The sequence below is a fragment of the Carlito syrichta genome, unplaced genomic scaffold, assembly GCF_000164805.1.
Source record: "Carlito syrichta isolate Samal-C Ts95f unplaced genomic scaffold, Tarsius_syrichta-2.0.1 Scaffold311949, whole genome shotgun sequence".
Lineage (NCBI taxonomy): Eukaryota > Metazoa > Chordata > Mammalia > Primates > Tarsiidae > Carlito > Carlito syrichta.
The window spans coordinates 754,961-768,850 of record NW_007256045.1 but is presented as its reverse complement, the minus strand read 5'-3'; the positions used below and the strand labels follow the sequence as shown (position 1 = coordinate 768,850).

General features: G+C 41.0%; 1 pseudogene; it reads left to right on the top strand.

Moving 5' to 3' along the window:
- The window catches only part of LOC103271866, a 111,467-nt pseudogene extending 101,864 nt beyond the window's left edge, over positions 1 to 9,603 (top strand).
- The last annotated feature ends 4,287 nt before the right edge of the window (positions 9,604 to 13,890 follow it).

Below are 13,890 nucleotides of genomic sequence, written 5' to 3'. Positions count from 1 at the left end.
GGTTTTACGAATGTTGAACCAAACTTGCATCCCAGGAATGAAGCCTACTTGGTCATGATGAATGATTTTTGAGATGTGTTGTTGAATCTGGTTTGCGAAGATCTTGTTGAGAATTTTAGCATCTATGTTCATCAAACATATTGGTTGTAGTTCTCTTTCTTTGTTGGATCTTTACCTGGCTTGGGTATCAATGTGATGATAGCTTCATAAAATGATTTGGGGTGGGTTGCATCTTTCTCAGTCGCCTGAAATACCTTCAGTAGGATTGGAATCAGCTCCTCCTTAAACGTCTTTTAGAATTCTGCTGGAAAGTCATCTGGTCCAGGGCTTTTTTTGTAGGTAGTTTTCTTATTACGTTGTCAATTACCTTGATTGTTATTGGTCTATTTAGGGTCTCAATTTCTTCTTGTTTCAACCTAGGCAGGTTGTGTGATGACAGAAAGTCCTCCATTTCCTTAAGGTTTCAAGTTTGTTTCCATACAAGTGTACATAGTAGTCTCTAATAATCTTTTGTATTTCTTCAGGGTCAGATGTGACTTCATTTTTTGTGTTTCTGATTGTGCTTATTTGGGTTTTTCTCTTTTTTTCTTGGTCAGTCTAGCCAGGGGACCATCAATCTTGTTTATCCTTTGAAGAACCAGCTTTTGTTTCATTGATTTTTTGTACTGTCTTTTTGTCTTCTATGCCTTGGATTTGGGCTTTTATTTTGGTGATCTGGATTCTTCTGCTGAAATTAGGGTTTTTGTGGTCTTGCTTTTCCAGTTTCCTTAGGTGGCTTGTTAGGCTGTTAATTTCTGATCCCTCCATTTTCTTCATGTGTGTTTGTAAGGATATAAATTCCCCTCTTACTACAACTTTCATGGCATCCCAGAGATTTTGATAAGATGTTTCTTCATTTTCATTTGTTTCCAGGTATTTTTAAATCTCTGTTTTGATTTCATCGTTGACCCAGAGGTTGTTTAGCAGCATACTGTTTAGTGTCCATGTCTTTGTGGGTTTTGGGGGAACTTTGTTGGTGTTAATGTTTATTTTTTTCCACTGTGGTGCAAAAAGGTGTATGGTAAAATTTTGGTCCTTTTAAATTTGCTTGCTTGATTTATGACCAATTATGTGGTCGATCTTTGAATCCTTTCCATGCAGTGATGAGTAGAATATGTATTCTGTGGTCTTTGGATGGAGTGTTCTGTATGTATCAATTAAGTCCATTTGGTCAAGAGTCACATTGAGGTTCCGGATCTCATTGCTGACTGTTTGTCTTGATGATCTTTCTAGGGTTGTGAGTGGGGTATTAAAGTCCCCAGTTATGATGATGTTAGAGTCAATATCTTTCTTTAGTTTTCCTAGAAGTTGCTTTATGAAAGTTGGCGCACCTATGTTAGGTGTGTATATGTTTAGGATAGATATTTCTTGCTGATGGAGTGAACCTTGTATCATTATGTAGTGGCCCTCTGTATCTTTTTTAATTTTTGATAGCTTAAATGGTATTTTGCCTGAAATTAGAATCGCAACTCCTCCTATCTTTTGTATTCTATTCACCTGAAAATTTGTTTCCCATCCTCTTACTTTGAGTCTTTGCATGTCCTTTCTAGTGAGATGGGTCTCTTGAAGGCAGTATATTGTTGCCTGGTGATATTTTATCCATTTTCTATTCTATATCTTTTCAGTGGTGCATTCAGTCCATTCACATTCAGGCTAATTATTGTAATGTGGGCATTCATCCCTATCATAGAGTTCTTATAGAGTTGTTGTTCTTCCACTTGGTTTTTTGTCTTTCTTTTGGTTTTGGGGTTGGTTCATGTGTATTTTATTCTTTTTCCTGTACTCTTGTGAAGAACGTTGTTCTTTTTTTCTTTTCTTCTTTTTTTAATACTTTCTTAAGTGTTTCATGTAGAGGTGGTTTGGTGGCAGCATAAGTTCTTAGGGATTGGATATCTGGGACAGATTTTAATTCTCCCTCCCTGATGAAACTTAACCTGACTGGGTAGGTTATTTTTAGTTGAAATTGTTTATCTTTTAGGACTTTGGAGATAGGGCTCCAAGCTCTCCTAGCCTGCAGGGTTTTTGTAGATAAATCTGCTGCTATTCTAATTGGTTTTCCATGGTAGGTGATCTGGCCTTTTTCTCTTACTGACTTTAGGATTTTTTTCTTTTATGCCTACTTTGTTTAGGCAAATTATTATGTGTCTAGGAGTTGGTCTTCTCATTTGTTGTCTTGCAGGGGTTCTCTGAATCTCTTGTGTTTGAATTTTTGCATCACTGATTAAATAAGGGAAGTTTTCTTGAATGATCTCATGTAAAGTTTGTTCCAATGTGGTCTCTGTCTCTCTTTCTTCCTCAGAAATGCCAATTACTCTTAGGTTCGGTCTCTTGAAGTAATCGTTCATCTCTTGAAGGTTTTGTTCTGTCTTTTTGAGCTTGTTTTCTGTGTTTTTAAGAGTTTGAATTAGTTCTATATTTTGGTTCTCAAGCTCTGAGATTCTTTCTTCTGCTTGGGTAATTCTGCTTTCCATGCTTATCAGTTTGTTATTTATTTCATTCACAGTATTCTTTATTACTGTTATCTCAGATATCAGCTCCTTCCTAGTTTCTTCTTGTCTCTCCTCAATTCTTTTTAATCTCTCCATTAATGTCTTGATATCTAGGTTTGTAGTTTGAGACCAGTCATTCTGGGGGATCTTCATTGTTTGAATTCCAAAGTCAGTTTTCTCAATGTCTGCCCTCCCAGGGGTCTGGGAGAGACCCATATTCTTCTTTTGGTTTTTCTTCATTTGTGTAGATTTTTCTCTCTCTCCCCCTTTCCCTCCCCTTCTTTAATTCTGCTTTTCAGGGAAGGTGGAATTGCTTTTGTTTCACTTGTGTAATCTCCTGTTCTTCCTTATGAGGGTCCTCTGGCTTTGATCACTTTTGAGGTTGGAGTGTGGGCTGTGGGCTGTACTTTTTGCAATTTTGAGGTTTAATTGACAGGGAAACTGTGATTCAGAATCTATATGCTGATTCCAGCATCCACCAACAGGTGTATGAGCACACTGGAACCTATTTCCCACTGCCTTACAATCTGTCTGTGCAGCGGTATGTAGTTTGGTCCCTGGATCAAAAGGAGGTACAAAAGAGGAAAATTATGGAGGAAAGGGGGGTCAATAGGAAGTTAGAAAGAGAGAAGAGTGAGAGGGAAAACAGACATACATACCAACTAACAGGTGAAAAAGAGACACAAGGCCGGAGAGATGTGAAAAAAACACAGAAGGAAAATTCCCTAAAGAATACTGGTAGCTACACAGAGACAGACCAATAAAATCATGAAACAGATAGTGTAAGTCAGAAAGCAAACAAAAGTGAGCAAAATTTACAGTCAGAATGATAAAATCAAAAGGCAAAATAAGAGATCAGACTAGCTCTGGAATCTTTCCTTAGTGTCTAAGTCACTTCAGCTCTGATATCCAGCCTCTCCCCTTTGTTTTTGTTGCAGGCAATTAGCCTACTGCCTGGGACATCTGCCACACTTAGTTGTCTCTGTCTGTTCAGCATAGGGGAGGGGTTTTGTCTCCTGTTTAACCACGTTACCTTAGGAACCGAGGTGGAGGCTCTGATAGGTCAGTGGGGCAATGCAAATCTACCTGGAGAATGGCCAAGGTGGCAGCTTCATTTTGGGGGATCTTTTGTCTTTGCTTATCTTGGTCTCGCTCATCTTTTGTCTCCTCTCGTCTGGGCGAGAGGCACCGGGGATCAGCTGCACAGCTGGACGCTGGATCTGGGGTGTCACCAGCAGGCTGGGGCGGAGGAGCAGGTCAGGTGTTCCCTCCTCTGGAGCTGGGAGCCTCCGATCAGCACGTTACACAAGCTTGGGGTTGTGCGCTGAGTGCCTCAGTCAGGTTGGGCCCAGGGCTCCAGAGCTCCAAAGCTCCAAAGGGCATGCAGTGGCCCTGGGTCCCTCACAGGGTACTTCAGCCAGAAATGGGACCGGTATCTCTGAGGGGCGGGTGCCCAGAGTCTCCCTGGGTGACCGGCAGCTTGGTGCTGGGTGCTGGGTGAGACAATGTAACCAGGGAGGGAGCTGAGACCTGGGGCTCCCACACAGGCGGGAGTCACATATAGCAGAGCAGCAGCAGCCGGGGGCACAATATCTGGCTCTGCGTGGGACCAAAGGTCCCCGGGCTTCATACCAGTGCAGCTGGCGGTGGGCAGGGGTCTGTGAGAAGAAAAGTAAGAGTCTTTTTGGGAACTCACATTTGGAGAGTCTCACAAATCCACCTATGCCATCGCCATCTTACTGGAACTCCCAAAGAAAGTTTTTAACAGCTTCTTTTGGATCTTTGAGTTACAGGATCATATCATCAGCAAAGACAGATAACTTGACTTCTTCTTTTCCTACTTGAATATCCCTGATTTCTTTCTCTTGTCTGATTGCTCTAACTAGGACTTCTAACACTATGCTGAACAGAAAGGGTGAGAGTGGGCAGCCTTGTCTCTTTCCGGTTTTCAGGGGAACCATTTCCAATTTCTGTTCATTTGGCAATATGTTGGCTGTGGGTTTTGTCATAGATGACTCTTACTATTTTGAGGTATATTCCCTCTATGCCTAGGTATTCAAGGGTTTTTATCAAGAAGGGATGCTGGATTTTATCAAGTTTTTACTGCATCTAATGATATAATCATGAGGTTCTTGTTAATACATCTGTTGATGTATTTAATTGCATTTATGGTCTTGTGGATGTTGAACCATCCCTATATTCCAGGGATGAAGCCAACTTGGTCATGATGGATGATTTTTGAGATGCATTGTTGGATCCGATTTGCTAGAATCTTGTTGAGTATTTTTGCATCTATGTTCATCAGAGATATTGACTGTAGTTTCTATTCTTAGTTAGATCTTTGCCTTGTTTGGGTATTAGTGTGATATTTGTTAGCTTCATAAAATGATTTGGGGAGCATTCCAGCTTTCTCAATTTCCTGGAATACTTTATTTATTTATTTATTTGTTTACTTATTTCTGGAGTTAGCATTCTTACTCTGTCGCCCAAGCTGGAATACAGTGACACACTCATGGCCTCTGCAGTCTTGACCTGCTGGCTTCAGGCAATCCTCCCACTTCAGCCTTCCACATAGCTAGAACCTCAGGCACATGCCACCACACTAGGCTAATTTTTTGATTTATTGTAGAGATGAAGTCTTGCTAAGCTGCCCAGGCTGGTCTTGAACCCCTCGGTTCATCTAATTCTCTCACCTCTGCCTCCCAAAGTGCTGGGATTACATGCGTAACCCACATGCTGAGCCAATTACCTGGAATATTTTCAATAGGATTGGTATTAGCTCCTCCTTGTGTGTTTTGTAGAATTCTGCTGGAAATCTGTCTGATCCAGGGCTGTTTTATGTGGTTGGTTTTCTTAGTGTCATTTTCCTGGGTTGTTATTTAAGATCTCAGTTTCTTCTTGTTTCAACCTTGAGCGATTGTGTGATGTCAGAAAGTTCTCCATTTCATTTAGGTTATCAAGTTTGTTCCCATACAGGTGTGCATAGTAATCTCTGATAATCATTTGCATTTCTTTGGGGTAAGTTGTGACTTTGTCTTTTGCATTTCTGATTGTATTTACTTGGGTTTTTTCTCTCTCTCTGTTTTTTTGGTCATTCTGGCTAGGGGTTCATTAATCTTGTTTATCCTTTCAAAGAGCAAGCTTTTTGTTTTGCTGATATTTTTTCTTAGGTATTTTTGTCCTCTATGTCCCATATTTGTGCTTTTACTTTGGTGATCTGGATTCTTCTGCTGAAATTAGGACTTTGGGGGTCTTGTCTTTCCAGCAGGTGGTGGTGTGAACCAGGTGCCTGTTGATCTCTTCTGCTTTTTTTCCGAGAGATGCCCCAGGGATGGTGGATCCTTCTGTGTGTAGCAGGTACTGAATTCAGAGCAGCAACAAATTGTAGCTGTTTCTGCAGGCTGTCCACAGGCCCATGATCCCAAGTGTCCCCTCAGCTGGACATTGTCTCACCCACTTGCACGCACAAATGGATGCAGATTTTTGTGTGTGTGTTCACTCACACATGCAGAGACTCCCACACTCTGATTGGATCCAATGCCATCTTCATCTACAATCCTAGCTGTTACTTCTTAGGAAAGTCTTCAGCAGGTGCTTTCAAACAGGTGACACAAAGAAATGGTAATTATAAATAGAGCAGGTTTAATTTCATAATAGATACTTTGGGTAGGCAGAGTAATGACCCTCCAAAGATGCGTATGATTGCCCTAGCTAGGACTTCCAAAACTATGTTGAAAAGGAAGGGTGAGAGTGGACATCTTTGTCTTGTTCTGGTTTTCAGGTGAAATGGTTCTAATTTCAGTCTGTTTAGCAGTATGCTGACTATGGGTTTCCTGTAGATATTTTTTACTATTTTGAAGTATGTTCCATCTATGCCTAGATCTTCCGGAGTTTTTATTAAGAAGGGGTGGTGGATTTTATCAAAGACTTTTTCCATGTCTAAATATATAATAGTGTGGTTTTTGTTTTTACATCTGTTAATATACTTAATTATGTTTATGGTCTTGCTAATGTTGAACCAGCCCTTCATCCCGGGGATGAAGTCTACTTGGTAGTAGTGAATGCTTTTTGAGATGTGCTGTTAGATCTGATTTGCAGAATCTTGTTGAGAATTTTAATATCTATGTTCATCAAGGATATTGGCCTGTAGTTCTCTTTCTTTGTTGGATTTTTACCTGGTTTGGGTATCGATGTGATGTTAGCTTCATAAAATGATTTGGGACGAGTTTCATCTTTCTCAATAGCCAGGAATACATTCAATAGGATTAGTATCAGTTCCTCCTTGTATGTTTTGTATAATTCTGCTGAAAAGTCATCTGCTCCGGGGTTTTGTTTTTGTTTTTTGTTTTTTGCAGGCAGTTTTCTTATGACATAGTCAATTTCCTGGATTGTTATTGGTTTATTTAGGGTTTTGAGATCTTGTCTCAACTTGGGGTGGTTATGTGATGTCAGAAAGTTCTCCATTTCCTTAGGTTTCCAAGTTTGTTTCCATACAAGTGTACATAGTAGTCTCTGATAATCTTTTGTATTTCTTCAGGGTCAGATGTGACTTGATCCTTTGCATTTCTGTCTGTGTTTATTTGGGCTTTTTCTTGGTCAGTCTAGCTAAGGCTTCATCAATCTTGTTTATCCTTTCAATGAATCAGCTTTTGATTTTGTCTTCTTTTTGTATCATCTTTTTCTCTTTTTGTACCAAATTTGGGCTTTTATTTTGGTGATCTGGATTCTTCTGCTGAAATTAGGGTTTTGGTGATCTTGCTTTTCCACCTTCCTTAGGTGATTTGTTAGGCTGTTAACTTGTGATCTTTCAATTTTCTTCATTGGTATTCATAGAGATATAAATCCCCCTGTTAGTACTGCCTTCATGGCATCACAGAAGCTTTGGTAACATGTTTCTTCATTTTTCATTTGTTTCCAGTTATCTTTTAATCTCTGTTTTGATTTTCATGTTGACCCAGGAGTTGTTTAGCATCATGCTATTTAGTCTCCATGTCTTTGTGGGTTTTGGAGAAACTTTGTTGGTGTTGATATTTATTTTTATTCCACTCTGGTCTGAGAAGATGCATGGCAGAGTTTCAATCTTATAGAATTTGTTTATGCTTGATTTTTGGCCAAGGGTGTAGTTTATCTTAGAGTACGTTCCATGTGGTATGATGGAGTAGAATTTATATTCCATGGGTGTTGGTGGGAGTGTTCTGTAGGTATCAATTAAGTCCATTTGGTCAAGTGTCACATTGAGGTACCAGATCTCCTTGCTGATTTTTTGTCTTGTTGATCTCATCTAGGGTTATGAGTGGAGTATTTAAGTCCCCAGTTCTGATAATGTTAGAGTCAATATCTTTTTTTTTTTTTTTTAGTTTACCTTCAAGCTACTTTATGAAAGTTGGTGCTCCTATATTGGGTGCATATACGTTTAGGATGGATATTTCTTGTTGATGGATTGAACCTTTTATCATTATGTAGTGACCTTCCGTATCTTTTTAAATTTTTGATAGTTTAAAGAGTACTTTGTCTTTTATTAAGATTGCATCTCCTGCTTTCTTTGATATTCCGTTTGATTGAAAATTTGTTTCAGAACCTCTTACTTTGAGTCTGTGAATGTGCTTTCTGGTGAGATGAGTCTCTTGGAGACAATATATTGCTGCCTCATGATATTTCACCCATTTTGTCATTCTGTGTCTTTTCAGTGGTGCATTTAGTCCATTCACATTCAAGCTAATTATTGAGAAGTGAGAGTTTATTCCTGTCAAGAGGTTCTTATAGAGTTTGTTGTTGTTGCAACTGTTTGTTTATTTGTTGTCTTTCTTTTGATTTTTGAGTACTTCATGTGATGCTTTCAATATTTTTTCTGCATTCTTGGGAAGAGCATTGTCGTTCCTTTTTTCCTTTCTTCTGTGTTTAATACTTTCTTAAGTGTTTCTTTTAGAGCTGGTCTGGAGGTACCGTAAGCTCTTAGGGATTAAGTGTCTGGGAAGGATTTTAATTCTCCATCACTGATGAAGCTTAGCTTAGCTGAGTAAGTAATTCTTGGTTGAACTCATTTATCTGTCGATGATGCATGAGCCCACGAGCTGTGGCTATTCGGCCATGTCCTGGAGCACGTTGCCTGCTTGTGACACTGTAAGTGGACACTGCCTGCCTTCCAGGTCCCCTACCCATCCACCAGCTGCTACACGACTTCCAGAGCCACCTGCCCTATCAGTACCTGCACTACATGCTTTTCAAGGCTAACCAGCTGGAGAAGGCAGTGACCATGGCCTACACCTTCCTACAGAGGAACCCCAAGCATGAGCTGACCGTCAAGTATCTCAACTACTACCAGGGGATGCTGGACAGTGCCGACAAGTCACTCACTGACCTGGAGGCCCAGGCCTATGAGACTGTGTTCCTTCAGCTGTGAAACTCTACAACAGTGGGGACTTCTGCAGCAGCACTGAGGACATGGAGCATGTCTGGGTCAAGGACCTGGATGTCTTTGCCTGGTGTCTGGCGGGTTCTGAAGGGGCCCACGAGCAGGTGGGATTCAAAGACTTCTACCCAGTCATAGCAGATCTCTTTGCAGATTCCCTGCAGTGCAAGGTGAACTTTGGGGCCAACCTGACCCCCAATGTGGGTGGCTACTTTGTGGATAAATTTGTGGCCACCATGTACCACTACCTGTAGTTCACCTACTACAAGTTGAATGACATGCTTCAAGCTGCCTGCAGGGCCACAAGCTACATGCTCTTCGACCCCAAGGACAGCATCATGCAGTTGAACCTGGTATTACCACCTCCATCAGGCTCACTGGGGCCTGGAGGAGGAGGACTTCCAGCCTCAGGAGGAGGCTATGCTCTACCACAACCAGATGGCCAAGCTACAGGAGCTACTGGAGTTCACCTGTACATACCTGCAGTCAGATGACAAGATGGAGCTGGAGGAGACAGAGCCATCCCCAGAGCCCAAGAAAGCCCTGTCTGACTGCAAGTTTGAAGGGGAGGGTGACCATGAGGAGAACATTTATGCTGACTGGTGGCAGGAGTCAGACGCCAAGGGTGATGAGGCTGAGGCTGAGCCAGAGCCTCAACTGTCATGAGAACAAGGCACCCTGCATCCCTCAAGAGGTGGGAAGCCTGGGCCTAATGGTCCTACCCTCACTAACCTGGGTGGCAGCAAGAACTATTTATTAAAAACTTAGGTGGGCACAGTTGATGGGCTCCATCCTGCCCCACCACGAGCTGCTCCCCAGATCCCTGTCTGCCACTCTGGTACCTCCGGAACACAGTGGCACTGCAGGTCGGCCAGTGGGCTCATGGAGTCTTCCTCCCATCACCCGCTGAACCCCCACCTGGACATGAAGAAGGCTCCAATTGGCGGTGGGAGTCTCAGACTGAATTGCAGAGTGTCAATCAGGGTCGTGATGAGCACTGGACCAAAAGTCTAGCAGTTCCAGCACCCGGAGAGTCGGTACTCGATAAACGCTTGAGCTCCAAAAATAAAGAAAAGAAAAAAGAAATTAAAAAAAGGAAAGAAATCATTTTTCTTTGAGAACTTTGAAGATTGGGCTCCAAGCTCTTCTAGCCTGAAGTGTTTCTATAGATAAGTCTGCTGGTATTCTAATTGGTCTTCCTGGGTAGATAGTCTGACATTTTTCTTTTGCTGTCTTTAAGACTTTTTATTTTATACCTACTTTGTGTAGGTAAATTACTATGTGTCTAGGAATTGGTCTTCTCATTGCTGTCTGGCAAATGTTCTCTGAATCTCTTGTGTTTTAATAGTCATGTCGCTGATGAGATGAGGGAAGTTTTCTTGGATAATTTCATAGAATGTTTGTTCCAGGATGATCTCTGTCTCTCTATCTGCCTCAGGAATTCCAATCAATCTTAGGTTTGACCTCTTGAAATAATCACTCGTCTCTCAGAGGTTTTGTTCTGTCTTTTTAAGCTTCTTTTCTGTTTTTAACAGTTTGGGTTAATTCCATATTTTGCTTCTCGAGCTCTGAAATTCTTTCTTCTGCTTGGCTAATTCTGCTTTCCATGCTTACCAGTTTGCTAATTATTTCATTCACTGTATTCTTAATTGCTGTTACCTCAGTTATCAATTCCTTCATTCTTTCCTTTGGTCTCTCCTCAATTCCGTTTATTCTTTCAATGTCTTGATATCTGGGTTTGTGATTTTAAGCCAGTCATTCTGAGGACTCTTCATTGTTTACGTTTCAAAGTCTGTATTCTCAGTGGTTGACCTCCTGGAGGTCTGTGTGAGATGCATGTTCTCCCTCTGGTTTTTCTTCATTTGTGCAGATGCCCCCCCCCTTTAAAATTCCTTTCTTTAACTCTGTCATTCATGGATTGTGGGTAGCTTTTACTTCTGTTTGCTCAATCTCCTATTCTTCTGTATGTAGATCCTCTGGCTTTGTTCAATTCCAAAGCTGGACTGTGGGTGGAGGGCTGTACTTTTTGTAGTTTTGAGATTTAATTGAGAGGGGAAATGTGATTCAGAAAATATCTGTAGATCCCAGTATCTGTTGACAGGAGTGTGGGCCCCTAGAACACACTCCCCACTGCCTTACAATCTGTCTATGTAATGGGGGTATAAGTTTTCCCCTGAAAGCAGAATGACATAAGAAAAAGGAAAAGAATGGAAAAAGGAAAGAGGGGGATGAGAGGAAGGTAGAGAGAGAGAAGAAGAGGGGAAACGAATAGATGTAACAACCAACAAATTTTTAAAAGACACAAAGACAGAAAAGATTAAAAAAATACAGACAATTATACAAACACACAAACTGACAAAAAAAAAACCCTGTTGATGTACTCTCCCCTAAAATACCCATGCACAAAGAAAATGCTTTTTCAAAAAGCAATGAACAGAAACAAAGCAAGTACAAAAACTTAATCAAAAACAGAAAGAAAGAGGGAAGAGGAAAAAATTAAACAAAGCAATCAACAAAAAAATAAAAACAAAGTAAAACTTGCTCTGAGGCTGTTCCTATAACTTCAACTTCCTTTCAGCTCTGGTCTCCAGCCACTCCCCTCTGCTCTCAGTGCAGGCTGATGGGGTTGCTCTCATTGTGGGTCAGATTACCAATGGACTACTGTGGAGGAGGATAGATCAGATCTGGACTCACCTGGCTTGCTGCCACTGTTGTCAAGTCTCCCACTAAGATCTGATGTGTTTGTGGCTATTTCAGCGTGGCAGAGATCTGATGTGTTTGTGGCTGTTCCAGTGTGTCTCTCCAAGTTTCCTGAGATAACCTCTAGATCCAAGGTTGGAGGATGGGAGCTGGGTGGGGCAATGCAGGTCTCTGCCTGGTACCAGGACAGAGAAAATGGCTCTGGTCAGCAATTTCTCACAAGTGGGCTTCTCTCCAGTTTTCCCCAACCTGTTGTCTCTCTCCATGGATCCAGGGCTCGAGCCAGTCTTCTGTCATGGTGTGATGGTGTGGGCCAGGAACCAGGTGATGATGAGGTCAGTTGTATTCCACAGCCTTTTCTCAGGAGAGCTCAAGAACAGCAGATGATTCTGTGCACCAGTGGCTTCAATCTCAGGGTGATGGGGGGGTTGCAGTCACCTCCGGAGGTGTCGGGAAAAGAGAACACTTCTACAATTTTGATGTGAGTGTAAACTATTACAACCTCTGTGGAAAACAGTTTGATGATTCCTAAAAGATCTAAAATTTGACCTTCCATATGAGCCTGCAATCCCCCTACTGGGAATATACCCAGAAGAACTCAAATCACTCTATGAAGAAGATAGCTGCACATGTATGTTTATTGCAACATTGTTCACAATAGCAAAAACATGAAACCAACCATGTTGCCCATCGAAAGAGGACTGGATTTAAAAGATGTGGGACAAATACAAGATGAAGAAGGACAAAATTATGAACTTTACAGCAACTTGGATGAACTTAGAGTCTATAATAGTGAGTGATCTATCACAGAAACAAAGAACTGAGTATGACATGTTCTCAAGAGGACCTTGAGCAATTATCGTAATACTATATGAAAAGGATTGGCAATAGCAGGAAATTGATGGGATTGGGGGGGGAGAAGGGATTGGCAGTAGTGGAAATCTGCTGGGGGAGGGAGGGCACACCTCATTAACCCGGGTGCTTGCATAATGAACATTTGTATACCTAATCCTGAATTGTACCCCACATCTTTAAAATGAAAAATTTGTAAACACCAATGCATATGTTCTAATTGCAGGAACCTGTGAATATGTTACCTTATGTGTTAAAAAGAGACAGTAAAGTTGGTTTAAAAAGATGTGATTAAGTTAAGAATCTTGAGATGGGGAGATTCTACCACCTTATACAATGGAGAGTGGTTTGAAGATGGTGTTTTGCTGGTTTTGAAGCCAGGAAGGGGCCAAGAACCAAGGAAAGCAGATGGTTTCTAGAAACTGGAAAAAACAAGGAAATTGATAATCTCCCAGAATCGCTAGAAAGATCACAACCCTGCTGATACCTTGATTTTAGGACTTCTGACCTCTACAAATGTTGGATAAGAGACGTGTGTTGTTTTAACTAACAAAGCTTGTGGTAATTTATTAGAGCAGTAATAGAAAAATAATACAACATAATAGATGGAGTCATTTTATATCGAGTAATTTACATTCATGTATTAGAAAGAAATATTCACTAAGCTAGTATGATGTTCTAGGAATTACACCAGTTTCTGAGAATACAGCAGTGACCCAAAGAGTTTCAGTTGCTACTTGCAGGAAATTTACGTGTATAGTGTTGTGAGTAATAAATGAAGAAACAGCCCAATAAGCTTGGCATTGCTACATCCATTCTAATCATCACAAAATAATGACACAAAGAAATAAAGTAACCACACCAAACCCTCTTGAGTTAAACATGGCCTAGCCAGAATCCAAACTCAACTGCTTCACAAGAAACCAATGCTATTTCCACCCATCTCATTTCCTTAGGGATAGCTCAGTAATGCAGATCTAAAATTCTTTCACACACCTAAGAGGTTACTTTTCTCTAGCCCCCTTGAGAAGCAGCATACATCCTTTCCTCCAATGGGACAGTTGCCATTTCCAAAGTTGCTTTGAACCGTGGCATTTCTCAACTCTCTTCTCCTCGGGATCACAGACATGTATCTTGTTATATGCAACCCCTGGTATTTTGAATATTTTGATGCAAATCCATCACCCATAATAAATTTCCCCACTTTCCAAGTGCAATCGATTTTAGAAGCATGAAAGTAAAACCTAAGTAAGCTCTGACAGTCTCTGTGAGTGTCCGTGACAGGGGAGACCTAAGTGGCTGAAAGCTATTTTCCTCTCTATCAACTTGCCAGATGATTTTCCTTGCACAAACACATACGATCTGGCTAATGCTCACCTTTTTTGGACATATGTGAGTAAA